Consider the following 27,427-nt stretch of genomic DNA (forward strand, 5'->3'; position numbering starts at 1 on the left):
TGCTTTCCCATAGCATCCCCGCCTTAACTACAATGTGCTGACCATTCACTCACTACTCACTGTTACTAGCCCAGATATCTTTCCAGAGATCTTCAATTGGTTTTCCCAGTGTTAATGTACCTTCTAATAATTTCAAGTCTCCAAGCTTCCGCTCGTATCCTATACAGTGCTTCTTGTGTTGGTGTACGGCACTGTGCACACATTGCACCCGACGAGGGAAAAATTTTTTATTTAGTACCAGGGATCCAACATATGACGCGTACCAGGCAAGCATTTTGAGCCTGCTGAACTAAATCCCGGTCCCTGACCAGAAAATTTGAGTATCGTTCTAGCGCCCTTTTTCTTTCCTTGCCAATCCAAATGTTCACTTGAATTTTTAAAATCTTTCTTGGGAGGAGCTATTTATTATCATCAAAATGATGTTTGTCAATTTAATCATTTCTGTTAAGTTCAATGACATTAAATTCACTCACAATGTTTTGCAATCATCACTATAGTACTACCCAACTTCATTCTACTCCATATTAATCGCCAGTTTTCCCAACATCACTTGTTGCAGAGATCATTTTCTTTGCCAGGTGAATGGTCTTGGAACCTTTCAAATCCACTGGGGAAAAAAAATATGTACTTTCTGGGCTGTCTGTAGTTTAGTAATCTGCATGCCCTTTCGCTAGCACCATATTTTAGTTATGTAGCTATCTTTGTAGCAAGTTTTGGAGTTGTAAAGGCTGCCTTGGCTGTTTGGGGGTGTTTTGTACTTTGATACGAATTTGAGGATGGGCCTTCCATTTCTCTGCAAAGACTTTGGGAATAGGGATTGTATTGAATTTGTAGGTTGCTTTGAACATTGTTGGCAACGTAAGGATTTTGTCTTCCTGTCTATGAACATGATATATCTTTACATCTTCATTAATCTCACTCGGCTGTCTAGTTTTCAGCATGTTTAATTCATTTAGATAATATTTTAGTTGGAATTGTTTCTTTGATTTTCTTCTCATATTGTTCATTGCTGTTGTAGAGAAACAACTGATTTTTGTGTGGTCTCATGCCCTGCAACTTTGCCAACTTTGATTACTAGCTTCAGTAGTTCTCTTGTGGAATCTTTAGGGTTTTCTACATGTTATTTGTGAATATAAATCATTTTATCTCTTCTATTTTAATTTGGATGCTCTTAATTTCTTTTGCATATCTAATATCTGTTAATACAGGCGAAAGCGTTTGATCTCAAGTGTAATACCATCAAGTGTAATGTTTTGCATACTGTGTATTTTTCAAGATTCTTCTAACATGTTTAGGAATTTTGCCTCTATTTCTAATTTTCTAAGAGATGATAATCATGAGATGATGCTGGATTCTTTCACATGCCTATTCCTAACCAATTTGGATGCTCCTCTTTATTCCATTACTGTGATGTATTAAATTGATTTATTTTATACCGAACTTTACGAGTATGAATCTCATTGATCCTGAATTATTTTACTATATGCTTCTGGATGAGGATTTTTTTTTTTTAGATGTGGCCTTGCTATGCAGTTAAAGCTGATCCTGAACTCACTATGTAGCCCAAGCTGGCCTTTAATTTGTGGCAGTCCTCCTGCTCAGCCTCCCAAGGGTTAAGATTACAAGTGTGTGCCACCAAATTGGGCCAATGGATGGGACTTTATTTATTTAATGTTTTGTTGATTGTTTTTCCATCTATATTCATAAGGAATGTTAATCTGTAATTTTCTTATGATGTATTTATCTTTGCTATCAGAGTACTTCTGCCTCATAAAATGTGTTAAAAAGTATCTTATCCTCTTTTTTTTTTTTCAAGAGTTTCAGAAGGACTGAAAAAATTGTTCCCTAAAGGTTTAATAAAATTCATTGATGAAATCATCTGGTACAGGACTGTGTGTGTCTGTGTGCTAGGAGTGGGGTTAATTAGTGAGTCAATCTCTCCCTAGTCTCTTCCCTCTCCCTTTAACCTCCTCTGTCCTGGAGATTGAACCCAGGACTTTCACAATGAGCTACACCCCCAGTCCTTTTTGATTATTTTATTTTCAGACAGGGTCCTGCTAAATTCTCCAGGCTGAGCTCAGATTCACAATTGTCATGCCCAGCTAAAGACTGTTAGGATTACAGATGTGTGCCAATCTGAATTTTGAAAAATTTGTCCATTTTTCCTTAGATAACCTGATTTGTTGGGCTAGATTTGTTCATAATAGTTTCATAACTCTCTTAATTTGTAATGCTGATAGTACTGTATATTTGATTTGTGATTATAGTTATTTGTGTTCTTTTTTTTCTTCATAAGTAGTTGAAGTGCTTTATCGATCTTTTCTTTTTTTTTAAATTTTATTTAAGGAGAAAAAGAAAAAAAGCAGAGAAAGGGTACAATTACACAGATTTACAGAAAAAAATAAACAGTAGGAAATCACTAGTTAATGGATTACATATTGTCATCTTAGAAATAATTGTTCAAGTTACAAAATTAAAGCTTATAAAGTGGACATTCCAACAGTGAGACTGCAAACAGTTCTGTTCAATGATCCAACAAAACTCAGTGATATCATTATCTATCTTATACACTTATATATACACGCAGTTATAGCGTTTAGAGCACTTTCTTTTCCTCTCTTTTGTACAATGACAATTACACATTTTGGGTTTTGTTGCTCCCACAGTTCTTATTACTTTTTTGGAAGGGAGTAGAACCAAATGTGACATAACAGAACAGAGTCAGTCAAATCAAAAGGGTGGACATAATAGATAATGTAGAAGCATAATACAAGGTGATCAACAATGGTTACCATAATGCCTCCCGCTATCTCTAATAGAATTGCCTATATCATCAGTTATAATAAAATTGAACAAAACAGTAAAGAACAAAACCGACAAAACCAAAACATTGGAGACATTATAGGTCTTCAAAAGTAGATAATAGTCAACCAGAATGGGCGTCATAATGAATCCCACTATCTTCACAGCTGTTGCCTAAACTTTTGAACCTGGTACTATCAAGCAAAACAGAATAGAAGGACATCAGTCAAAACAAGATGGTGAGAGCAATAAATCAAGAGAGCTTTAAATCAAGATAATAGAAAGTCAAAGTGGGTTACTATAATATATCCTTCTATTTTTTAATTTATTTTTCCCTTAATTAAAAGGATAAAAAAATAAAGTAAATAATAAAATGGAGATTGAGATAAAAGAGAGCATAACAGCAAAACAGTGCAGATCAAAACATAACCATTTAAGCAAAATAGTGTTTCACCACAAGATTATCCTGACATAAAATTAGTTACCATATTGTCTCTTTCCTTGAAATCTTTGAGTATAACTTTGTATACTGTAGCATCAAATATATCAAAACAATGTAAAACCATTTAAGAGAATGACAGTATTACAGGCTATTTAAAATCAACTAACAGAAAATGAACAATGGTTTCTGTATAATCTCCTTGTCTATAAAAGGTTTTGCTTATACTATCATATATAATAAAATCCAATAAGATACAACCTGTTTAGACCAATGGAGACAGAAGAACAAAAGCTTGATGAGACTTCAAAACAAGATGATACTAAATCAGTATTACCTATTATGACGTCATTTTTTCCAAAATAGCTGTTCCTATCATCCAATCTTCTCTGCCTCATTTCTGTTGAGCTCTTTTTCTGTCATTAGTTGTCAGTTTGTCTTCTTCATTTTGTTTTCTGCTGCATTCATTGTGGCCTCTCTGCCACTATTTCTGGATTCTGTGTATTTTTCTTTTTTAGAATATCCTGCAGTATTCTCTGTAGAGTTGAATTGGTGGTTGCATATTCCCCTAGTTCCTCTTTATCCTGGAAACACCTTGTTTTTCCATCAATTTTCAGGAATAGTTGTGCAGGATATATCAATCTTGGCTGGATATTATTATCTTTCAAAGCTTGAATTATTTCCCCCCACGCTCTTCATGATTTGATGGTTTGTGACGAGAAATCTGCTGTAATTCTGATGGGTGTTCCCTTGTAAGTGATCTGTTTCTTGTCTCTGACGGCTTTTAATATTCTGTTCTTGTATTGGATTTCTGGAATTTTAATTATTAAATGCCTGGGTGTTACTCTGTTTGGGTTGTAGGTGGCTGGGGTCCTGTATGCTTCATACAACTGAGTATCTTTACCTTTTGCTAAATTAGGAAAATTCTCCTGGATTATTTCTGTGAGTAGCTTTTGTAGTTCATTTGTTTGTGTCCCTACTTCTTCTTTTATGTTCTTAATTCTTAAGTTATAGATTCTCTTATCATCTTCTAGTCTTTGTATTATTGCTGTTCGTTTCTTTGTTATTTTTAGGAAGTTTTTCATTTCATGCTCCCATATTACAAATCTGCCCTCTAGTTCAGATAATCTGTCCTTAGTTTCTTATCGATCTTTTCAAAAATCAACTTTTTGTTTCATTGTATTTTGTTTGTATGTGTATATGTGTATGTGTGTTTTGAGACACCATCTCACTACATTGCCTAGGCTAACCTTTGTTTTCTTGAAACAATACTTCCTCTGCTTGCTAGTCGCAGGAATTACAGGTTCCCACTACTATACCTGGGCTCATTAAGTTTTTTCTTAGTTCTGTAGGTATAAAGTTTTGGTTATTGGTTGGAGATCCTTTTTCTTTGTCTGTCTCTGTCTATCTGTCTGTCTGTCTGTCTGTGTCTCTCTCTCCTTTCTTTTTCTTTCTCTTTTTTCTTTTCTTTTTTTGGATTGAACCCAGGGCCTTCATGTGTACTAGGCAAGTGCTCCACCACTGAATTACTTTCTCAGCTATTGTTTTTTACTATGGTTATTTACAACTATAAATTTGCTCTGATCATTACTTTCATTCCAGCCTACAAGCATTGATATATTGTGTTATTTTTGTTTCTCAGTATTTTTAAATTTCCCTTTGGATTTCTTCTCTTACCTATTATTTGAAGAATGTGTTGTTGAATATCTGCATATTTCAATTTTTTGTTTCTCTTCTTCACTCCAGCTCTGAGAAGACATTTTGTATATCAGTCTCATAAAAATCTATTCCTGACTTTTTTGGGGGGCCTAACATATGGTCTTCCCTGATGACTCTCTCTTGTGTACTTGAGAAGAATGTGTATTTTGCTGTTATTGGGTGGAATGATCTATACAGTGTCTTGTTAGATTTATTTGATTGTGATAGTCAGATCTTGTCTTTACTAATCTGTTATCTGGTTTTCTTGACTCTGTGTGTGTGTGTGTGTTTGAGACAGGGCCTTGCTATGCAGTTCAGGCTAGCTTTTGGCTCACTTTGTAGTCCAGGCTGGTCTTGAACTTGCAACAATCCTCCTACCTCAGCCTCCCAAGTGCAGGGATTACAGGAATATTCCACTGTGGCCAGCTTGTCTTCAGTCTTAAAAATAGGATATTTTAGTTTCCAGCTTGTATTGTAGAACTGTTTTATTTCTCATAATTCTGTCAGTTTTTGCTTATTATTGTGAGAGTTTTTCTTAAGTGTAGAAAGATTTATAACTTTTATGCAATCTTTACCTTTTGCTTAATATGTAATACTTTTCTCTTAACTTTTACAAAATTTAAAGTCTGTTTTGTCAAATTGTAGTATAAATAACCCAGGTCTCTTTTACTATTTACATGGAAGTTCTTTGGTATTATTGTTGTTTTTAAGCAGTGCTGGGAATGAACCCTGGGTTGTGTCACTTACTAGGACAAGTGCAATACTACTGAACTATATACCCCACCCCTGGAATAGTTATTTCATCCTTTCATTTTCAATATATTTGTGTTTTTGGTTCTAAATTTAGTCTTGTAGACAGGGTGTCATTAAATCATGTTTTAAATATTACCTGCTCATCTTTCATTTTTTTATTGGATAGTTTAAATCCTTTACATATAAAATAATTAGCTAATTATGTCATTATATCTGTTAATTATGTCTTACACTGTACCTGTTATTTGGTTATTTCTGTTCTATGTGTTTTACAGTTTTTAAAAATTCTCATTTCCTCCTATTCCGATGACTTTATATAGTTCATTTTTAAAAAATCATGCTTTGGGGGCTGGGGCTTTAGCTCAGCAGCATAAGCGCCTGCCTTGCAAGCAGGCAGTCATGAGTTCGATCCCCGGTACCGATAAAAAACGAAAAAGAAAAAAAAATCATGCTTTGATTTCCTCTAATTTCTTTTGGTATGCATTTTATAGATTTTTTTCTGTTATTGTTGACAATGGGATTTAGTAACTGTTAACCCATTTTCGGTAGCTAATAACAGTATCACTGAATGGGTACATTATAAAGAAAAGAGTTTATTTTGGCTCATGGGTTGGCTAATCTTGCTGATAAGAGTTCCACGATAGGTATCATATGGCAAGATACAGAATATGGTCGTGTATACCTTCTCTCATCTCTCTGTGTAAAGCTTCCAGTATTCAACCATGGAGGCTCCCCTCTGATGACCTTATCCAAAGACCTTGCCTCCCAACCCCATAATTGGATTATCTGCCTGCTTAATAGCTCACAATAGGGATTAAAATCCATGAATTTAATAATCTTGTTTGATCTAATACCAATTTAACATCAATAGCATAAAACCACTCTGCTCCTATACATTTCTGCTTTCTTTTCTATTGATGATGCAGGATGTAATTTATACATTATGTGTCCATTAATATAGATAAATATTTTTTACACATTTGACTTAAGTCATTAGAAAATAAAAAATGAAATTATAAACGGTAATTATACTTTCTTTATAATTGTCAATGTGCTTGTCTTTACAAAAGATTTTTTTTTTTTTCTGTTCTATGACTTTGAGTTACTCCTAAGCGCCCTTCATGTCAACCTGGATTCTCTTTATCATATCTTGAAAGACTGGTTTAGTGGTAACAAACTTTTCAGGTTTTCTTTCTCGGGGAATATTTTAATTTCACACACCCAAATATGGCAAAACAAAGCTGTCAGTCAAAACCAAGGATAGACATCGCACATGGTGTAGAACAGAGTACAAGGTTATCAACAATGGTTATCAACATTGTCTCTTGTTTCCTTAAAAAGAATTGTCTATCTCCCCCCCCCAAAAAAGTAATAAGCACTAAGGAGTAATAAAATCCAAAATGTGTAAATTTTGTTGTAAAATAGAGAGGGGAAAAAAAAAAAAGAAAAAGAGCTCTAATGGATCTAACAGCAAGTGTGTTTAGGGGTGTTAAATAGCTGACTATATCAATGTTTTTGGATCATTGAACACAGCTGTTTGCAGTCTCCCTGTTTGAATGTCCACCTTGTCTTCTTTGATACAGTGATTTGAGCAACTATTTTCAAGATGATAATATGTAATCTATTAACAGGTGATTTCTTACTGTTATGTTTTTTTTTTTTTTGTAGTTCTGTATTACGTGTATCCTTACACCGCTTTGTTTTGTTTTGTGTTTTTCTCTTTTTCCTCTTAAATAAAAAAAAAAAAAATTTTCACACACCCGTTCCTTGTCATGCTGGGGACAAACCTATGTCCTTATAATGCTATGTAAGTGCCCTGCCACTGAGCTACACCTCCAACCTGCTCACATTTTTGTTTGCTTTTTTTTTTTTTTTTAACTTTTTATCAGTACCAGGGATTGAACTCACGACCACCTGCTTGTAAGGCAGGTGCTTATGCCGCTGAGCTAAATCCCCAGCCCCAGCTTGCTCACATTTTTAAAAGATGCTTTTGCCAAATGTAAGATTTTCCACTGACAATGTTTTCCTTTCAGCACTTTGAATATAGTAACTTAGTGCATTCTTGGCCTCCAAGGTTTCACATAAGAAACTGGTTGATAATCTTATTGACAATTTTCTTTTTTAATATGCCAAGTTGCTTTTTTGTTGCTGTTCTCCAGATTTTCTTTGGGTTCGATCTATGATGTAGCTCTCTTGAGTATTTCTTACTAGGAGTTTTTAGAACTTCTTGAAGTCATAGATTATGAGATTCATAAAATTTAGGTATTTTGATTTAATTTCCTTAAATATTTTGTCTGCTCTTTGTTTCTCTTTTTACACTTGGAACTCACACACTTCAGTTGTCCCCTTTGATAGTGTTTTACAGGTAGGTCCCTCTTAGAATGTTTTTTCTTCCTTCTTTTTTCCTTTTGCTCTTCAGATGAAGTAGAAAACATAAAGAACCTTTCTAGCTACACAATGTTTGTAGTGACAAAACTATCTGAAAGAACTATTTTAGAGTCTTTTTCATTTTTTTTCCTAGTGCTGGAATTGAAGCCATGACCTCATGCATGCTAAACTATATCCCCAGTCCTGATTTTGTTTTATTATTTGTTTTAATTTTTAAGATTAAAAGTTAGCCAGTCATGGTGGCACCTGCCTGTAATCCTATTACATGGGAGGCCAAGGCAGGAGACTCACCATGAGTTGGAAGCCAGTCTGAGGTACATAGTGAGTTCAAGGCTAGCCCGAACTGAGACCCTGCCTTAAGAAAGAACACAAAAGTTTTACTGAAGGAGTTGGCATGAGAATTCAGGGCACATTGCTAGCTTTCTGGAATTAAGGCAACTCTACTTGTCCTCCCTGCAAGGAGTCTTCATTCATTTAATCCCCAGTTAACTTGTATTTGAGAAGATCTAGAAGCTGTTTGGGGCTTCTGGGTAGCCTTTTTTTTTTTTTTTCTCTTTTGGTACCAGAGATTGAACTCATGCTTACTAGGCAAGCACTTTAGCTGCTGAGCTGAATCCCCAGCCCTTTCTGGGTAGCTTTTGGGGTGTTGCCCTGGCTTTGTCAGGGATATGCTGCTGGTCATACTACAAAATTGTTACATGTTGGAGTAACCATGCATGGGGAATGTCTTTGGCCCTACTTCTTGGTCTTCAGTAACCTCTGAAGGCTGTTTGAATGTTTTCATTTTTTAGAGAGAGCTCGGCTGATAAACCAAAGTTAATTTCAGTCAACATCATTCTTTAATGTGATAGTGGCCTATTCTCCAACCCTCTCATAGGCCACCATATCCACATTCCCATATGGCTTGCCAGAGCCAGAATAGGCAATAAGAACTTTGTCTTCCTAATACTGGTTATCTGTATTGTGAATACTGAATGCTTCTTTGATCACCGAAGTTTAGGTACAGGTTGTCTACTATTAATTTATTTATTTCTTTTTTTTTTTTTTTTAAACAGGATATTGTTGGCCTCAAACTTGTGATCCTTCTGCCTTAGCCTTCTGAGTTCTGGGGTTACAGGCATGTGCCCCTACACCTAGCCTGACTGCTATTAGTTTCTAACCAGCTTCCAGAAGTTTTAAAAGAGAAGCATCTGTTATTTGTGTGTTCACTTCTCTATTACCTCATTTGGAAACCACACATTTAAAGATTAGTATATTGAAAAGCAGCTGCTTATATGGAAGAAAGCTATTGCATATACTTAGGGAAGGATGCAGCCTCAGAAAAGACCTGAGACCTTGAGCTTTCACATTAGCGTGAGCCTGATCCCTATGACATAGAGAATTTTTAAAAAATTAATCAAAGCAAAGGCAAACTTTGGAAGAAGAGGGAGTCTTCAGTTTCAGCTCACCACATTGTGAGATTCAAATGTTCAATCCCCTGGTGTACTGAGAAACAAGAAAATATGGCCTATTCAGAAGAAGAAAACAAATTGATAGAAACTGACCCTGAGGAAGCCCAGCTGTTTGACAAAGACTTTAAAATAAGTTATTTTTTATTTTTGCTTTGTTTTTGCATTTTGTGGAGCTGATAATTTAATCTAGGGCATTATGCTTAGTAAACAGCCACACTTCCATTCTTCACCTTTGGCCTCAAAACTGTTTTGAAATTGCTCAGCAGATGTGAAATTGCTCAGGAAGATGTGAAGAATGTCAGGATAACAACATATAATCAAAATGGAAATTTTTTTTTTGGTACCAGGGATCGAGCACTTGCAGGTGTGTATGCTGTTGAGCTAAATCCCCAGCCCCTCAAATGGAAATATTAAAGAGAAATTATCAAAAGGAACCAAAATGAAGTTCTAGAATTAAAAAAATAATAACAGGGTTGAAGATTTAGCTCAGCAGCATAAGTGCCTGCTTGGCAAGCGCAAGGTTATGAGTTCGATCCCCGGTACCAAAAAAAAAAGTATAATAACAAATAAAAAATTGGTTTGAATCAGATTTGAGGAAGCAGACAAAAATGTCAGTGATTTTGTCAATTTTTTTCTGTAAATACTTCTGGAATCCTGTTCTTTATTTATTTTTTTTCTTTGTATTTTCTGGTTAAAACTTGCCTGACTGTAGGCAACCGCTAAACTATTGGATCTACCTATTGTTTTGCCTACTCTGGTCTTAACAGAGTGATGTTTTTAAAAACTCAAATCTAGTACTGTTACTGTTCTTAGAAATATCAAAAAGCATCTATGTCCCTGGATTGAATGCATTTTTCTTATTTTAGCATTCAGGATTCTTCCCATCCTGGCTGTTGACTACCACATTACTTTACCTGAAAGCAATCCCATGTCTCACTCATACACTGTAACCGTATGTTCTCAGGTATAAAGCCACATGCTGAAAAAAGTTGATCATACTTGAAAACAAAAATTAATTTTCTGTCCATGGGATATTATATGGCACTAGTAGACACTGAAAGAAAGTCTGTTTTGAAAATGAACTCAGTAATGAATAGCATGTATATATTGACTATTCCAATAATCAATACCAGCACTGTGCTAATATGTATAATAGATAATATTGCACAGTACATAATATGCATTGTATCTATTGTCAGGAAGTATGAAATACAACACAGAATAATATACCATGTCATGGATGGGGTTCAAATGTTTAATTTGAATCCATTGATTCAAAACAGTTTTCAGATTAAAGAAAATACAAGTCTTAGAAAAACATACTCAGTGAGTTTTTGAGGAAGCAACCACTCAAATCCAGGAATTTGTAGTTCAGTTACCTTGATTTTTTATTTTTGCAGTGAGCCAGTGTCTTAATTTTTTCTTAAATGCCATATTTAAAAAGGCTTAAGGAACATAACCAGATGCAGTGTACTGTTTGGGGAATACTGGTGGTAGAAAAATATTATTTGTTTAATAAAATATTTTATTGTAGGCAGATATTACCTGGGGGAAAATTTTCTTGAAAATTGTTACTAACTTGGAAATGTCAGCTGTAAGAAATATTTTTAGTTTAACAGAAAATTTGAATGTAATCTAGGAATTAGATAAGAGGAAAAACTACTGAAATAAGGTAGATATTGTTAAACAAAAAATACCAGCTCACTAAGCTATGTGATCTCATTATTGAAAAAGATGTATGGGGGCTGGAGATTTAGCTCAGCGGCATAAGCGCCTGCCTTGCAAGCAGGCAGTCGTGAGTTCGATCCCCGGTACCGATAAAAAGGAAAAAGACAAAAAAAAAAAAAGATATATGCACAAAAGATGTACATTGAAATATTAACACTGGCAATGGGAATGTGATGCTCTTTATTTTCTACTTTCCTCTAAGTCATATTATACTGATGAATAAAATTTTATTTAAGAAAATACGTTAAGGGCTGGTGATATAACCTGGCAGCATAAGTGCCTCCCTGGCAAGTGTAAGGCCCTGAGTTCAATTCCAGTACTATAAAAAAAAGAAAGTATGTTAAAAGTTTATAAATTTGTACACATATGAAGCAAGAAATACATGAAAGATGGTCATCAGAATATTAGGCATTTTTTAGGGTGTCAGGAATTCAGGAGATATTTTCTTCCTAATACTGTTTGAAAACTTTAAAGTGTGTACTTTATTTCAATAACTGTAGAAGGACAAAGTAAAATTATTTTCTTGCAGGGCTGCAGCCACCTCTGTGGTAATAGACAAGTCACAAAGGAAATGTAACAAAACATAGCTGTTTTTTGTTTTTTCTTTGTTTTGTTTTTTAAGTTGCTTTTTCTCTGGTTGATTCGGTTGCAATATCCGCTGAAAAGCACTGCAAATGACCCACCAGGAAAAGAGCATAGACAGTTTGAATAACTTATAATTTGTATTATTTTACACATTTTAAATCTTGTGTAGCACCGAATCGTTGTTTCCCGCTACATTGTAAATTCGTTCGAGAATGACATTAAATTTTGTTATTTTGCTGCATTGTATTTCACGCTTTCAAAAGCGTGCTTTGCATGCTTTCAAAATAAAATTCCTAACTTCGAATCCACAGCCTGTGACAACCTTGTTCATTCCTATTCTCGACTGTGCCTGAAATACAAAGCAGCTGTGTTACCAGTATTCCTTGTACTTGGGAATCATTAGTTTTGACTTTCAGCTTGGATTGAGCAATTAGGACTACACTTGTCTATCATACTGTCCTCACAGGTTTGTGTTATACCTGAAATGAAATACCCTAACATAGCCCTTAGCACACTGCTAATAATGGGCAGGTGAGTCACACTGTTAAGTACCGCCTTTCAAAGAGGACTTGCACAGGAAAGGTAGACAGAAGATTTCTTCACTGTAGCACCAGTATTCCCTCCTAGGTTCCATAGATGTAGTCAACCCGCTCCTGCAGTCAGCAGTGCCGCTCTACTTGGTGCTGCTGTCAGAATTACTGCCTGTCTGAACTCACACTGACACAACCCAGGTGCAGCTTGCAAGCTCTGCGCAGGCGCAATTCTGAAAGCGAGCCTCCAGCTCAGGTGGGGCTCAGAGGAAAGGAAGCCCCTCCTCGCTGTCCAGTGTGGGGCCAATGGGGGTGCTCGTCTTCACTGCGGACCTATGAGATGCGCTAGGGGGTGGGGAGGAGGGCGGAAGGAGCTGCTTTCACGTGAGTAGGGGGCGGAGGCGGGCGCAGGGCACTCGGGAGGCCCAGGCAGCGGAGCCTCCCGGACGGCCAGCTGCTGGCAACGGAGAAGGATACTGCAGGTCGGGTAGGGCCGCGTTTCCTCTCCACTATCCACACTCCTATCCACAAACCCCAGGAAGGCTTCCCTTGGCCCCTGTAGGATGCCAGGCTGTATTCTCCCGCAGGGCCGGGTCGGGGGTCTGTACTCAGCCCTCGACGGGCCGAGTTGTGAGAGATGTGATTGGGGGTGGGGGGAAGCTGTGACCGAGGGGGCGAAGGCGCATGCGCTAGTGAGAAAGCTCCCGGAGCCCCTGCCCAACCGGTTCCCCCTGTCTGGGTGGGTGTGTGTCTTCGGAGTCCTGTGTTTGTGGCTCTGCCTCTGGCCCCAGCCAAGTTGGTTTGTTTCTGGACTTGTGTTTTGGTCTCTGTCCTAATTGGAGATCAGACGGCTCCCTCAGCCTCAGTTTCTCCGCTTGTGCAGTAGGCCTGTGTTTGTGGCTCTTACTGGCTTAGGCCTCAGACTGGCTTCCTGGGCTGCGTGCGCCTCAAATATTTGAGACTCGCTCTCTTTTATTGTTGCTGTTCATTCTTCAGTTGGCTTTCTTGTCTCCTTGTTCCCGCCTGCTATTAAAATGCCCCTGACATCACACTGTTCTATAAGTGTTTATCCCAGTATCTCATTGCTTGTCCTTTGAAAATCACCAGCTTCAGGGTTTTCTAGATCTTTGGCCAAAAACTAACCCCAAACTTCAGGAGTTCGCTGTCCATTGCTTGGTAGTACTTGGGTCCAAAAGGCTTCTAACATCCAAATGACTGATCTTACAAGTATCTGCATAACCTATAGGTTACTCTAAAATACGTTTTTATCTATCTTGGGAGCGCATTCCCTAGGAAATCATGCAGTGATTTCCCATTACTAGTTTCTGCTACTTCAAAATCACGTTCCAACTTGCATTGAAGATTTTGGTTCTCATTGAATTCTTATCTTGGAGTTGGGGATTATCAGGAGCTGAGTTTCACAACTGATTTGATTTTATTTAAACACCTGTACTTATATTCATGCGACTATCTTAGTAGTAATGAATGTGTGTTTTCATCTTCTTTGTTTATGTAGGCAGAAAAAAGAACAATGGAGAATGAGTGAAACTGTTACATTAAACTGATGTTTGAAAATTAGTTGAGAAAAAAGCTCAGGTGTCCCAGAACTGAACATCTGACTTTTTAAAAATGAAGGACTTGGGGCTGGGGATTTAGCTCAGCGGCATAAGCACCTGCCTTGCAAGTAGGCGGTCGTGAATTCAATCCCCGGTACCAGAAAAAAGAAAAAGAAAAATGAAGGACTTGTTTTAAGTTAGGTCACACTGAAAATATTTACGTAAAACTTAAATATTTATTAAAACTGGAAAAGGATATAGTTCTTTATGATTTTCTTTTGAAGATCTCAATTTGTGTTAGTAAAATTTGAATTATATGAGTTCATGTATTGGCGATATCTAAAATTCACATGGAACTTTAGCACAAAATGTTAATCTCAGAATTAAAGTTGGACTGTTGCCTTACTCAGTGGCACAAGTCTGTTATAATCCCAGCTACTTGGGTGTCTGAAGCAGAAGCATCACAAGTTCAAGCCCAGTCTGGGCAATTTAGTAAGATCCTGTAGGATCTTATTAAGGGATGTAGCTCATTGGTAAAGTACTTGTCTAGCATGTAGAGGATCCTGGGTTCAATCATCAGTACTGTGAAAGAGAAAAAAGGGCAATATTGTATGCTGGGGCACACTTCCTTTTCGTCATTTAAGGTTTAGCATTCAGTTTCCAGTTAACTCCTTGATCTTAGATATCGATATCTTGTTAGTTTACAAGTGATTAACATTACTGCAGGACTCTTAACATGTGTTTCCTCTCTTCTGTTGCATGTTGAAAGAAGTGTATTATGTACAGTGTCTGTGTTATCTATATGAGGGCTCATGATTTTCCATATCATATACTTGAACTTTGCAGCTGAGATTATTTTAGAGAAGTCATTGTCTTTTATTGGGTAGATTTCCAGCTAATGAAAGCCCTATTTTGAAGGTCTTAGCAATTCCCATAGAGTAATTGCTTTAATAGTTAACAGGCAATGGAAAATAACTAGTAAATCAGTGAAATCAGTGCTGTTTTGAGTATTTTTATAAAAACACTGGTGTGGTAAGGTTCTGAGATAGCCCATAATTATCTTTGCAGTTTTCTGTATTATCAGATATCACTAGAATTTTCAAGCATGTGGGGTAAGTACAACCTTCTTAAATCTGTCTTGAAGATAAAACTCAAATATTATTTTAAAAGTGCCGATTAACAATTGTATGTAAAGCAAAATTTGGTGTGACATCTTGGTGCTTTGGTTTTACTGGTTTTTCATAGTTAGAGTTAGAAGAAAGAAAATTCCAAGGCCAAGAAATTGATGTTTATGGGTATACTTGGTAAACAAAAGGAAACACTACAGCAACTTGAAAGCTGTTTTCATTTGTTTTAATTTTTCTTAAGCAAAATTAGTTACTTGACCATTATTCTCCTCCTTCACCCTTCTCTTGGGATTGTTTTCCTTTAGCTTTATAAGCCAAAACAGTATTGGATAGGCAATTATATTGTAACCACTCTTGTTGATCCTAACAGCTTTCTTTCTCTTCATGTGCAAAGGCTGACCAAATATGGAAGTGTGCAAGCATGCACATGTTGGTTTATAGAATTTGGCCTACTAGTTTCCCTCTCTATGCAGGTTACGCCTAATAATTGGAGGTAGTCATCAGTGAGAATTTTTTAAGGATTGTTCCTTCACCCAGAGTAGAGCTTTATAATACCTGATTTGCTAAGCCAAATCTCTTTTTTTGATCACTAGAGTAAAGTAAAGCCTTAAACTTCTCTTTAAATTCATGCTTAACATCAAGTAACCTGTATTACTTTGGCTCTAAAGCATGAGAAAAAAATCTTATTGCATGACTCTCCTGCCAAATTTGGGGTTGTACCTCTTGAGAGTTAACTTATAGTTGATGTATACTATAGTTCTAGTGAAGATTGTATCAGCACTTATGTTATATTGAAGTCTTGCATTTATTCATGTGCCTTAACAGATGTTTCTGTGGCAACTTTAACATAATGTTACTAACTCAAAGCTTAGCAATAATTATTTTTAAACTTTTTCTGTGTCATTCTCCCTTATTTATATATTGTGGAACTTTTAACTCAGGAGCCATGGTTATGATCTTGTTTTCATTTTTCGAAGGATGATTCTTTTATCAAGATTTCATATGCAGAATCTCTCTTTGGGAATATGTTTTAAATATAATCAAAGATGTAAGAGCATTCAAGTCTAAGTTAGATTAAGTGTTGGGCATTTGTATGTTATTAGAATGCAGCCTGAGTTACTCATTTTAATATTTTTATCGTGGAGGTAATAAACTCTCCTGACATTGAAATTATCCTGATAACTGAGTAGAAATATGTCATGTAAATTTCTTTTGCTATGACAGATGATTTTCTGTGTGTAGATTTTTGAAATACTTGCAGAAGTACATAGTTATTTTCTTATTGTAGTTGCAGTAGTTAGCAGAGTGGTGATGCAAGCTTGTAATGCCAACACTCTGAGAAGGCTGAGGCAGAAACACTTTTTTTTAAGTTCAAGATTTACCTGAGCAAGTTAGTGAAATTCTGTGTCAAAAAAAATTTTTTTAAGAGCGAGGCCAACCTCATCGTGAAGCCTGTGAGTTCAGTCTGCGTTACTGTCAGATAAATAAAAAAGTGAAAAAACCTAACATTTACATTAAAACTTGCCCTCCAGCAGAAAGTCTTATTTTTCAAATTTTCTATTTTTAGTTGTAAGAAAAGATCTTTTCAACTAGGTTTAAAAATCTGTCTAACTTAATTAAATATTTGTAATTTTTTTTTTTTTTTTTTGTCGGTACCAGGGATCGAACTCACGACTGCCTGCTTGCAAGGCAGGCGCTTATGGCACTGAGCTAAATCCCCAACCCCAAATATTTGTAAATTTTGTATCTTTTTATGCTTTACCTGTTACAGTGGTATAAATGAAGGACTCAGTAAAATACTTGGGACTGCACACCTCCTGTTTGATATGCTTATTAAATATTACTTACCGTGTCACTGTGGACTAGGGCCTTCTCACATCAGAAGGCACCTAAAACATGTGTGTTCTCTTGCTAAACAATTTTGTTTTGGTTATATACATTCTCCTGAAAAGTGAGAAGTAACAGAAAAGAGAAACCATATTTACTATATTTACCTTAGCGTCTGGTTACGTATTGAATAACTTGCTTGTTTGGCAATAAATTCACATAAAGAGAAGTGGATATGCAAATACTTCAGTTTTAAGTACAAACAAATGGATATTCTAACTGGAATAGTTTCATTAACTGTAGTTGAGGAGGAACTGTTTTGACTAATTTCCTAAAAGAAGGAAAAGTATTTGGAAAGTCCTTCACTGCTTAAAAACAGTATTTTAAAATGTTGATTGATATAAATTATATTATGGTTCAGAACTCTGTTCAGAAAAAGTACAGGATTTTTAAAAATATATAATACTAGCTAAGCTGGGAATGTAATCTGACCTTGTGAATGAGTAGTGCGCGTTGCGCGTTACTGTTAAGCGAATTTTCCCTGTGTTCCCAAGGATAGTTTCTATTGTGGAAATGGCATCCAAATAACAATTTAAATATTTAATTTTAGAGGTTAATCATGTTGAAGAGGCATAAAGCCAGCATACCTAGAGCTGGAAAAAATCAAAATGCTATTTCCTGAGATAGTCATAGGAACATAGAAAAGCCATGTGTATATTCTTTTCATGTCAACATTATTTTACTCAAATCAATTTAGAGTTAAAAGAATTGTTTTATATGCATTTCATCTCCTCCTTTTGTATCTTTTATCAGAGGTATAAAGGTATATATACTGGGGAAAGTAGCAACTTTGGGATCAGAAAGGCATCCACAACCCAAAATATGTACCTATTTAATACATGACTTTATGTAGAGTACTTAATGACTCTGATTTAGTTTCTTCATTTATAAAAAATAGAGCTGCTTATACTTTATGGGTTTGTGCTGAAAAGCACGTGGTATTTCCCTCCATTCCTATATCCTCATGTTTACAAAAGAATGCAAAGGGTTCAGTCTTCTCATTTTGCCTGACAATGTCACACTTTCCGAGTTTAAAAAAAAAAAAAGAACTCAAGAATTTAACTCTTCGTCTGTTTTTTCCCTATTATACTAGAATGTAAGTTTAAAAATAAATCCTACTGGCTATCGAAGCTTTTCTCACAATAGCGTGCTCTGCTTTCTCCAAGACATGGTTTTGTCTTTGCTCTTTCTTCTTTCACTTGGCCCAAGCTTGCTCTGCAGAGCCACTTTCTTGTGCTCACTTTTACTTTTTCAAACAAAGTTTGCCACTGCAAATGAATAAATAAATCCTATATGGTTTGATTACTCATGAGAAAATAAGACATAACTGAGAACATTGGCTCCCATCTTTACTGTATTGACTTTGTGAGTCGTATCCTAAAAAAAAATCCCATAAAACTATAATCAAGGTGCTTAGAAAAGCTTTTATAAAAGGATTGATGGATAAGCAAAATGTGCTATATATATATATGATAGGATTATTTCCAAAAGATATTACTTCCAAAAGATAAGTATAAAACAAGAGGCCTTTATTCTGAGAACACGGAGATGACCGACACCCCCACCCACCAACCCCCCCACCCCATCCCCCACCCCCACTCCCCCCCCCCCCTCCCCGGCCGCTGGAGTCCCAGGATCTCTCTAGGGGACACGTGGAGTGGAGGGTCTATAAGTAACCTAAGCTTAGGGTAGTGCTCTAGGGCCATTAGGGATGCACAGGTATTTCATTGGCACACATTTGGCGCCAGGGGTAGATCCCTAAGGATGGAGGGGAACAGAGTTACAGGTAAATCTCTAGGAGCGAGGGAGATAGGAGCTCCCTGGTTCCGGTTCCGGCTGAGGCTTTTTCTGGCTACAGTGTCCGGTCTGGGCCAAAACCCTTTCAATATACAGTAGAGCATTATTGACTCTTAAAAAGGAAATTTTAACATGGATAAGTCTTGGAGATATTTTAGAAAAAAATAAGGCAATTACAGGGGACAAATATTCTGTAATTCCATTTACAAGATATGTGGAATAGTCAAATTCTTAGAACCATAAAAGAGAATAGTGGCTGCTGAGAAGAAATGGAGTTAGTGTTAACGGGTATGGTTTAAAGTTGAAGAAGATGAAAACATTTTAGGGATGGGTGGTGGTGATTGTAAAACTGTGTGAATATACTTAATGCTGCAGAATTATACACACAAATGGCTACAGTGGGAAAGTTTACATTATATATGATTAACCAGAAATGTAAAAGTAAAGCATTTACAACTTATAAAGCATTAAAAATAAAAGTTTTTACTTTGCCTTACCAATTCTTACAGTTTTTCAATTCAGGTTATCTTTTTTTTTTTTTTTTTTTTTTTTTTTGGTCTTTTTGAGATAGGGTCTCTCTATGCAGTTCAGGCTGGCCTTGAACTCACTTTGTAACCTAGGCTGGTCTTAAATTTGCAATGATTCTCCTGCCTCAGCCTCCTGAGTGCTGGGATTACAGGCATGAGCCATCATGCCCGTTCAGGTTATCTTTTTAAATTTATTTTAGAATTGAACAAAATGTCACTTCGTTTAAAAAAAATAAATTATCACTGGCATTATATTTAAAATTCGTCAGTAGCTTAATTAGCTGTTTTTAAAGCTAGGCTGAAATTAATTAGAAGTCTTAAATTAATATGATTCTCTTAGTTCAGTAAAATAATTCAGAGAACCATTCCCCCAAATTCAGATACAGACTTAAAGCCAAGACATGTCTACTGTTTAGCAATCAGGAGTGGTGGAAAGGAATTTATTTTTTTTTAAGATGGAACAATTTTCCACTGAGTTTTGCTAAGTTTGTCCCACCCTATTCAGGGATAAACTGAGAAATTCATGTGAAAACCAGGACAGAGAAATAGTTCAGGACGGGGAGGAGGGAATTTGAGACAAATACAGTAGGATTTTTGTAGCTTCTTTTTTCCTGCTTGTTTAATTTTTTTTTTTAATGTGAAAAGCTACAGCTCCTACAGAAATTGGCCTGTTAATAGCATCTTCAAGACTTCTTTTGCTACTTCCTATTTGTTGTTTTTTTATAAACAGAGGGTAATCTTACAAGATCAGCTTGTAGAGGGTACAACTGGGCACAGCAAAAGAATGGATTGGAATAGGTAGAATTACGAACATCAAAAAGGATAGACATACCTAGATAATTTGATTTTGGACCAGATTCTACAAGTTTGTCTCTGAACTTCAGCCACTCAACCCATCTAAGCTTCAGTTTGTCATATGGAGTTAATAGCCATCTGGCAAGGTTAGTGTGAAGATTAATAATAACACATGTAAAACTTCGTAGTACAGTGTTGAGCATATGATTGGCACTCAATAATTAATAAGTATTATTTTCTTTTTAGATTTACCAAGATGATTTAAATGTCCGCCTTAAGATTCCATAAAGCTTTCTCATTTGCTCACTGATTGAACAGCAAAAAATATTGGGGATTGAGTGGGAGAGTATGGGAGTGTTAGTTCAAAGAGAATCCAAAGTGTGTTTTGTGACTCAGTGTTTCACTATTTTTGGCTATGATGGTTGGGAGTCTGAACTGAAATCAGGGAGGCACACCTAAAAGTAGTTCTTTTTTGAGTCTAGTTATTGCAGTCATCATTAACTTCCACATTCTTAGAAACCTGCATGTAATATAGCATATTTGTCCTTTGTCTTCCTGATACTGCTTAGATCCTACTAGAACACAGATAAAGTAGTTATCTCTCATGAAGTAGTTGGGGTTGGTTCTAGGACCTTTCCGTCCATACCAGAATGGCATATTTGCATATAACCCGTGGACATCCGTGTATATCCTCATTACAATGTAGATACTGTCTTAAAAGTTTTCATAGTGTATTGTTTAGAGACCAATGACAGGAAAAAGTCCACATGTTCAATATGGATGCTGTCTTAGTCACTTTTCTTGTCATTGAGACACAATACCTTACATTCACAATTGAAGGAGAGGTCTGTTTTGACTCACAGTCCCTCTGCGGCTCGCAGATTCTAAGGGAAAAACAAACTTGGTGGAAGAGCCTAGCAGAGGACAGCTGCTCACGTCATGTTGGCCAGGAAACAAAGCAGAGAAGGAAGCAGCATGGGAAGGAGGTACATCCTTTGAGTTACCTACCCCTTCCAACCCGGCCCTTACCTCTCAACAGCAAGTCAGGTGTAAGCCTCTGTAATCCAGTTACCTTCCAGACAGGTGGGGTTTTGGGGTCATTTTAGATCCAGACTATAAGAGATGCTTTTTTTTTCCTGAATATTTTTGGTCCTTGTTTGAATCTGTGGATAAAGAATCCATGGGTTCAGAGAGCTGTATATCCACAAACAGAATTTTTCGAGAACTGTCAGTAAATGATGACATGATGATAATAGGGATAAAACCTATGATCCTTCTCCACAGGTATCTTAAATGGACTGTGTTTGTGCCTTTGTAATCCTAGTGTATGACCTGGTAGTTTATGGAATGAATGGATCAATAAATATAGTGTAGTAGGAGAAAGGTGGTAGAAGAAAGGTGTTATAACTTGCTATGTGGTAAAATGCTGGGTTTTGTTTTGTTTTGTTTTAATATAGTACTGAAGATTGATTGTTTTAATGTAGTACTGAAGATGTGTGTGTTAGACAAGACCATTGAACATTGTAGAAGGGGAGGAAGAAGGTTAAATCCTTGATCGTATTGCCAGATTGCTGTTGAGGTAGAAAAAAGCTAACTAAAAAGCAGACACATTTCTAAGGAAACAGAATAGACGAAGCCTTGAAAGCATAACACTGAGTGAAATATTGAGTGGGTTGTCTTTTACAGTTTGATGCAAGGAGATAATACTAGAACGTTAAATTGGCTGTAGAATTTTAAGACTAAATATAAAGAATTTGAATTTTTGTTTTCAGCCAGAAGCAATGAAAGGCATGGAGGGATGGAATATAGAGTCATACCTTTTAGAAATCATGTAACTATGGCACTTGGAGATTCACTTACCATGGAAAATCTAGAAAAGGAGAGTTTTGCCATAACTAAGTTGAAAGAGAATAACGTACATGTCAGTTACATGAGGGATGGCAAATGGACAGATTAGACGTATATTTTGAAACTAAAATCCATTAGAATTCCAAGGGAGAATAAGAAGAATTAAATTTGTTCATTGTTTTTGATGATAGCCTTGGCTCTCTGGTTATTAATCATGATGAAGAGGAAGAAATGTGCTTGTGTAATGCTTGAAAGTGAGATGGTTTGGTCTTGGATGCATGAGATTGGTTTTAACATCATATAGGATACAATGAAGCAGAGCCCTGTCACATATTCCAACAATCTTTGCATACTTCTACTATATTGAGCCATATACTATATTTGTTCACTACTCTATTTTCTACTCCAGAAACATATGAAAAGTAAACTATTCTCTTACAATATCGCTGCATCTGGTACCTGAACACACATTAGACAATTAGTGATACACACATAGACACATAGTGATAGAAAAGAAAATGTAACAGAAATACAGTGGTGCCTTGATTCATGAACACTTTTGTTTGCAAACAGTGTGGTTCTCAAACAGAAACCCTTGGCAAAATTTTGGTTTTGTTACTAAATTCTGCATCAGGTGGCCAACACGTTCATGGCCATCTTTCCCACAGAAATGCAAGTGTGGCCATCTTCCAAAAATCATAGCAAGTTAAGTTTGTGAACTGAGTTATCACTGTACTCAGGTGGGATTCAAGTGAAAAAATAGGCTAGAGTAATATCAATATACAGTAGAAAAATATAACTGTTAGCTCTTGAGATAGCCAGGGATAAGAGAAATAAGGATAGAATTTCAATAAGCAGAAGGAAATGGACTTAAATGAGGACCAAGAAGAGGTAATTGGGTGGAAAATCGAAGCAAAGAGCTAAGAGTTTCAGCATAAGGGAATGATCATTATTTTGATGATAGTTCAGCCGATAGAAGATGAGAACTGAAAGAATTCTTTGGATTTTGAAATTTTGTGTTCTTCATCGTTTTTCAAAAAGGAGGTTCAGGGAGTTGGTGAGAAGTAGAGAGTTAAGACTTTTGAGAGATACCATTCCATGTTGGGAGTCACATTGAAATGGTGGAGATGGCATTTATTACTACTCTTTCAAGAAGAATGGGTATGGTGATGTACAGCTGTAAGGCTGTAATCCCAGCACCTGGGAGGCTGAGGCAGGCTAGTGTGTATTATAATAGTGAGCCCGAGGCCAGCCTGCACTATAAAGTAAGATCCTGTTTCAAAAAACAAACCAATAAACAAAAGGGTATCTCAAGGCAATAGAAGTAAAACAAGCTTTGGACCAGTGGCTGGGTGCTAGCCTCTCACCCATCATCATTCACAACCTTTTAAAAACTAGGTAGGTCACTATAAGGAAGTAGTTTTTCCTCCTAGTGATTGTACCTTAGCAAATCCATGCTGCTGCAAGTTCACTGTTACTGGTCAGAATGAACTTGTTAGTAACAGAAAATAATATAAATATCAAATAGTATTCTATTCCCCCCAAAAGTTCTAGCTTTTAAAAAATAAGCACTGGTCATTCAGGAGCCAGCTTTTCATTTCAGTCTCCCATTAAATTGGTCTAGAGGAAATTGACAGTTACTATGAATCTTCATTCAGTAAGACTGAGGTCTATTCTTTTGCTGTGATTTTTGGAAAAGTGCATAATCAAGCATAAAATTTTCACTTAATGACAGAGCAGTGAATTTGGGCAAAAGTTTATAAAGAGTTTTGCTAGCATGAGACTAATTTTTAATCAAAACCATAGTGCTTTTCTGTATGTCCATAAGCATAAAAATATTGAAAGTGTAAATGTAATAAAAAAGTGTACCATAATTGAACTTTGATCAAGAAGCTGCATACATAAACAAGGTTATCATCTTAAATGACTATTGAAAAAGTTGTAAAGAAGCAAACTTTTTCACATAAACTCAATCAACACAGCATGTCCTAAGGGTCTGGGCTTATCACTTCCATAAAAGAGACAAACTGCAAGTTCTTATCAAGTATCAAAGTGGTCATTGTGTATTGTTTTACCTAAAATGGGATAATTATCCTTGTTTTTGTCAGTTTTACAGATTTTTTGGGAATGGTAAAATGAAGTAGTGTTCTCTTTTTTGTATTGTACACAGGTAATTTTTGTTGTTGTTGTTGTTTTTTTTTTAATCTTTGAGACAGGGTCTTTATGTAGTGCAAGTTGGCCTTAGGCTTACTTTGTAGCCAAGCTGGTCTTGAACTTGCAATGATCTTTCTTCCTCAGCCCCCCAGTGCTGGGATTACAGGAGTGTGCCACCACACCTGCCTCACAGATAATGTATTTTTATTCAGAGTATTCCTTTATTTAGATACAAACAAAATACGAAATTAGGAATCTTTATATTTTGCCTCAGAAATGTATTTTCCAAATTGGAGTATGTAAATCAGTTAATATCCATTACATTGTTTTAAATTGGTAGTTTTTGAAGAGCTTTAACTATAAGTTGGATATTTATAATGTGTGCCTATGTTAAGTGTCATATTACAGTAGTTTTATAGGATTGAGAGTTAACATTTCTTTTATGGGAACTGAGACTCAGTGAACCAAGTTAGTAAGTAATAAGGTAGGTACTGCGCACATGTGTGTACTGGGGTAGGGTGCTGGAGATAGAACCTAACTCCTCTTTAATACTAAGCACGTGTACTGCAACTGATGTGCACCAGTCTCTAGAACCAGTATTCTAATTTGGGTTATTCCTAATTCCTAGTTGCTTGCTTCACCATCACAAATATGACTGGTGTTCTGTCAGTTTATAAAAGGTAGGCTTTCCCTTTCATCGAGTAACTTTTCCTCTTTGTTATCTTTATTTGCCATTTATCCTACTTTAATAAATATTTTGGCACCTATTAAATGTCAGATGTTGTTCAAACTGCTAAGCATACAGCAGTTAGAAACAGAAATGGAGCCAAAGTTCTAATTTACATGATACTTAAATCACTAACAAACATAATAAGGGTGTCAGGTTATGAAATAGGTCTTATGGAGAATGATAGGGAGTGGCAGAGTATTTAGGGGAGGAATTTGTATTTTATTATCCATTAAAAAATTTATGCTTTATTGTCCGTGGAAACTGAAATCACGTAGATTAAAGGGTAAAGAATCAAAGTAGGGCCTTCTTATAACTGGTGTAGATAGGGACTAAAAAACAAAACAAAATTAGTCCTAGGGTTTTAAGGCAGAGGTTGTGAATCTCTAAAATATTGTCAGAAGCATGCAAGGGAAAGGGTGGTCTTTCTTGTGGAGGTCATGGACTCCTTTACTTCTGTCCATGAAGTAAGAGAAAACAGTGAACTACCATGGATGTTTTTTCCTATACTACTTAGTGTTTTGATAAGCCTCATTCCCACTGAATGATTCAGGTACTTTTTGTTAGGGTTTTCTGGTGCAAGAGGGATGCACAAGAAAAAAGAAACTGGCCTTCATTGAGGACGCTGAGAGGCTTGGCTTTCTCCTCTGACTGGACACAGAGCAGGCAGAGGGTTATATGCCCTCTGATCAGAAGTGGCACGTGGGGCAGGCATTGATGATGTGTGAGGAACTGATTGGAATTCTCTTTGTGTGCATGGGAAAGGAAGTTGCAATTAGAGCTGAAGGGCAAGAAGGGGGAAGTGGTCATCAGGGTAAGCATTCCTGCTTTGACCTTCCACCATATTAGATCACCACCATAATATACAGTAATTTATAGATTAGGACAAGAACCTTTCATTCCCATCTTTGTTTTGTTATGAAAGGGTGTTGTATCTCTCTGACCACTTCCTGCTGCACTGGAGCATCATGTTAGGGTTGGGGGGTGTTGACAGTATGATGCTTGATACCCATGTAGAAGGTGGTACCAGGTGTTTCAGTCAGGATAAATAGTTTATTGTTAGGAGCTGGGATTTAGCTCAGTGGCATAAGCACCTGCTTTGCAAGCACGCAGTTGTGATTTCGATCCCTAGTACCGATAAAAAAAAAAAAAGTTTATTGTTGGTGAACATTTGCATCCTAGATTGGAGACATAAAAAGACAAAGTGCTATGAGGAGGCAGGTCACTATCATAATTAAAGGACCCTGGAGAGGTAGAAGGAAAGGTGCCCATGATCTGAATGTGTTATTCCATCAGGACCATGGTGAGCAGCAGTCTGAAAAATGAGCATTAAGTTGGGAGGGGTGAAGTTACAGGAGGCAAATTATTCCCCCATCTGAAAGGGTAAAAGTAAAAAGTGTAGGTAGGACCTGTCCTTGATCCAGGGGTTGAGCTGGAGAGAATGGGAAGCATGAGATATGTAAGGCCTGATAGTTGAATCACGTTTGGGAAATTATAGACTTGGGGTAGAGAGGGCTGTGGCTGTGTCACTATAAGTGACCCCAAGGGGGTCTCATATTTAACTAAACAGCTGAAAGTAGAGAAAACTAAGATAGTTGTTAGGTAGAACAGTATGAGAGCAATTACATATAGTGTGAGAGTCTTTAGGAAAGACTGCTCATAAGCCTACAGTGAAAAAAATAACTAATACAAATGGACCAGGAATCAAATAGGATAGCATAATGTGACTTGGCTGTGGGCCCTCAGTGAGACAGAGACAGTTGGGAGATGGGAGATGTGATGACCACTTAGGATATTTAGAGTTAGGGAAGTTATGGTTAGGAGGGCACTGCTTAGCTTGAGTGATGTGGAACCAGGATGGGAGTCCAGCGACTTTGACTGCTGTTGGAGTTGTGAGGAAGACCAGGTAGGGGCCACTCCAATTTGGTTGTAGTCCTGTGGATTTAGAATATATAAGATAAATTAGGTCTCCTGGGGATAAGGGAGGATCTGGTTTGGTCACATCAGAGGCTTGGGGAAGACAGAGATCAGCATGTTGTCATAACAAGTGTTGGATACAGGAGAGAATTGGGATGTAGTCATCAAGAGGAGGGAGTCTTGGGAGGTAGAAAGATTGTAGAGTAGAAATGGTCAGCCATACATGAGTTCAAAAGGGCTTAAAAAGTAGGATCCCGGGGAAGTGCTCTGAGCTTGGCTAAGGCTAGGGGAGAAGTTGAGGCCAGGGTTGGTATAGCTCTAAAATGAGTTCTGTGAGGTGTGTTTTTATAAGACCATTTGCCTTTTCTACTTTTCCTGAGAATTGTGGATGATGTGGAATGTATAGGCACCAGGTGATGTATAAACTTGTGGATATCTGTTGAGTGGTTTGAGGAAGAAAGGCTTGACCATTATCTGACTAGATACTCTGAGGTAGACCAAATCTAGGAATAATTTCTTGTAACAGAACTTTAGTACAACTTTAGTAACTATGTCAGCAGTTTCCCTGGTAGAGACAAAAAAGTCAGAAGATATTTAAGATTTTTGTGGTAGGGCATGTATGTAAAAATCTATCTGCCAGTCCTGGCCAGGGGTGTGTCTGCAGAATTGGAGAGCAGGAAAGGAAGGGGAGAGGGGTATGTGTCTCTGAGGAGAGGTT

General features: G+C 36.7%; 1 protein-coding gene across 5 annotated transcripts in view; it reads left to right on the forward strand.

Moving 5' to 3' along the window:
• Rabgap1 (RAB GTPase activating protein 1) overlaps positions 1-27,427 on the forward strand; it is a 188,447-nt gene that overhangs the window by 327 nt on the left and 160,693 nt on the right. The window contains exon 1 of one of the 5 annotated variants that reach the window (XM_003470795.5): positions 12,745-12,856. The exons of 2 other annotated variants lie outside the window; for them this stretch is intronic. The gene's annotated coding sequence lies outside the window, so the exon portion shown is untranslated. Of the gene's footprint in view, positions 1-12,744; positions 12,862-27,427 lie in introns of those variants that run through there. 2 more of the 5 variants (XM_063227094.1, XM_013153318.3) reach the window with 2 other exon arrangements.

Source organism: Cavia porcellus, unplaced genomic scaffold (assembly GCF_034190915.1).
Source record: "Cavia porcellus strain 051 isolate PalLab524CR breed Dunkin Hartley unplaced genomic scaffold, mCavPor4.1 scaffold_1, whole genome shotgun sequence".
Taxonomy (NCBI): Eukaryota; Metazoa; Chordata; class Mammalia; order Rodentia; family Caviidae; genus Cavia; species Cavia porcellus.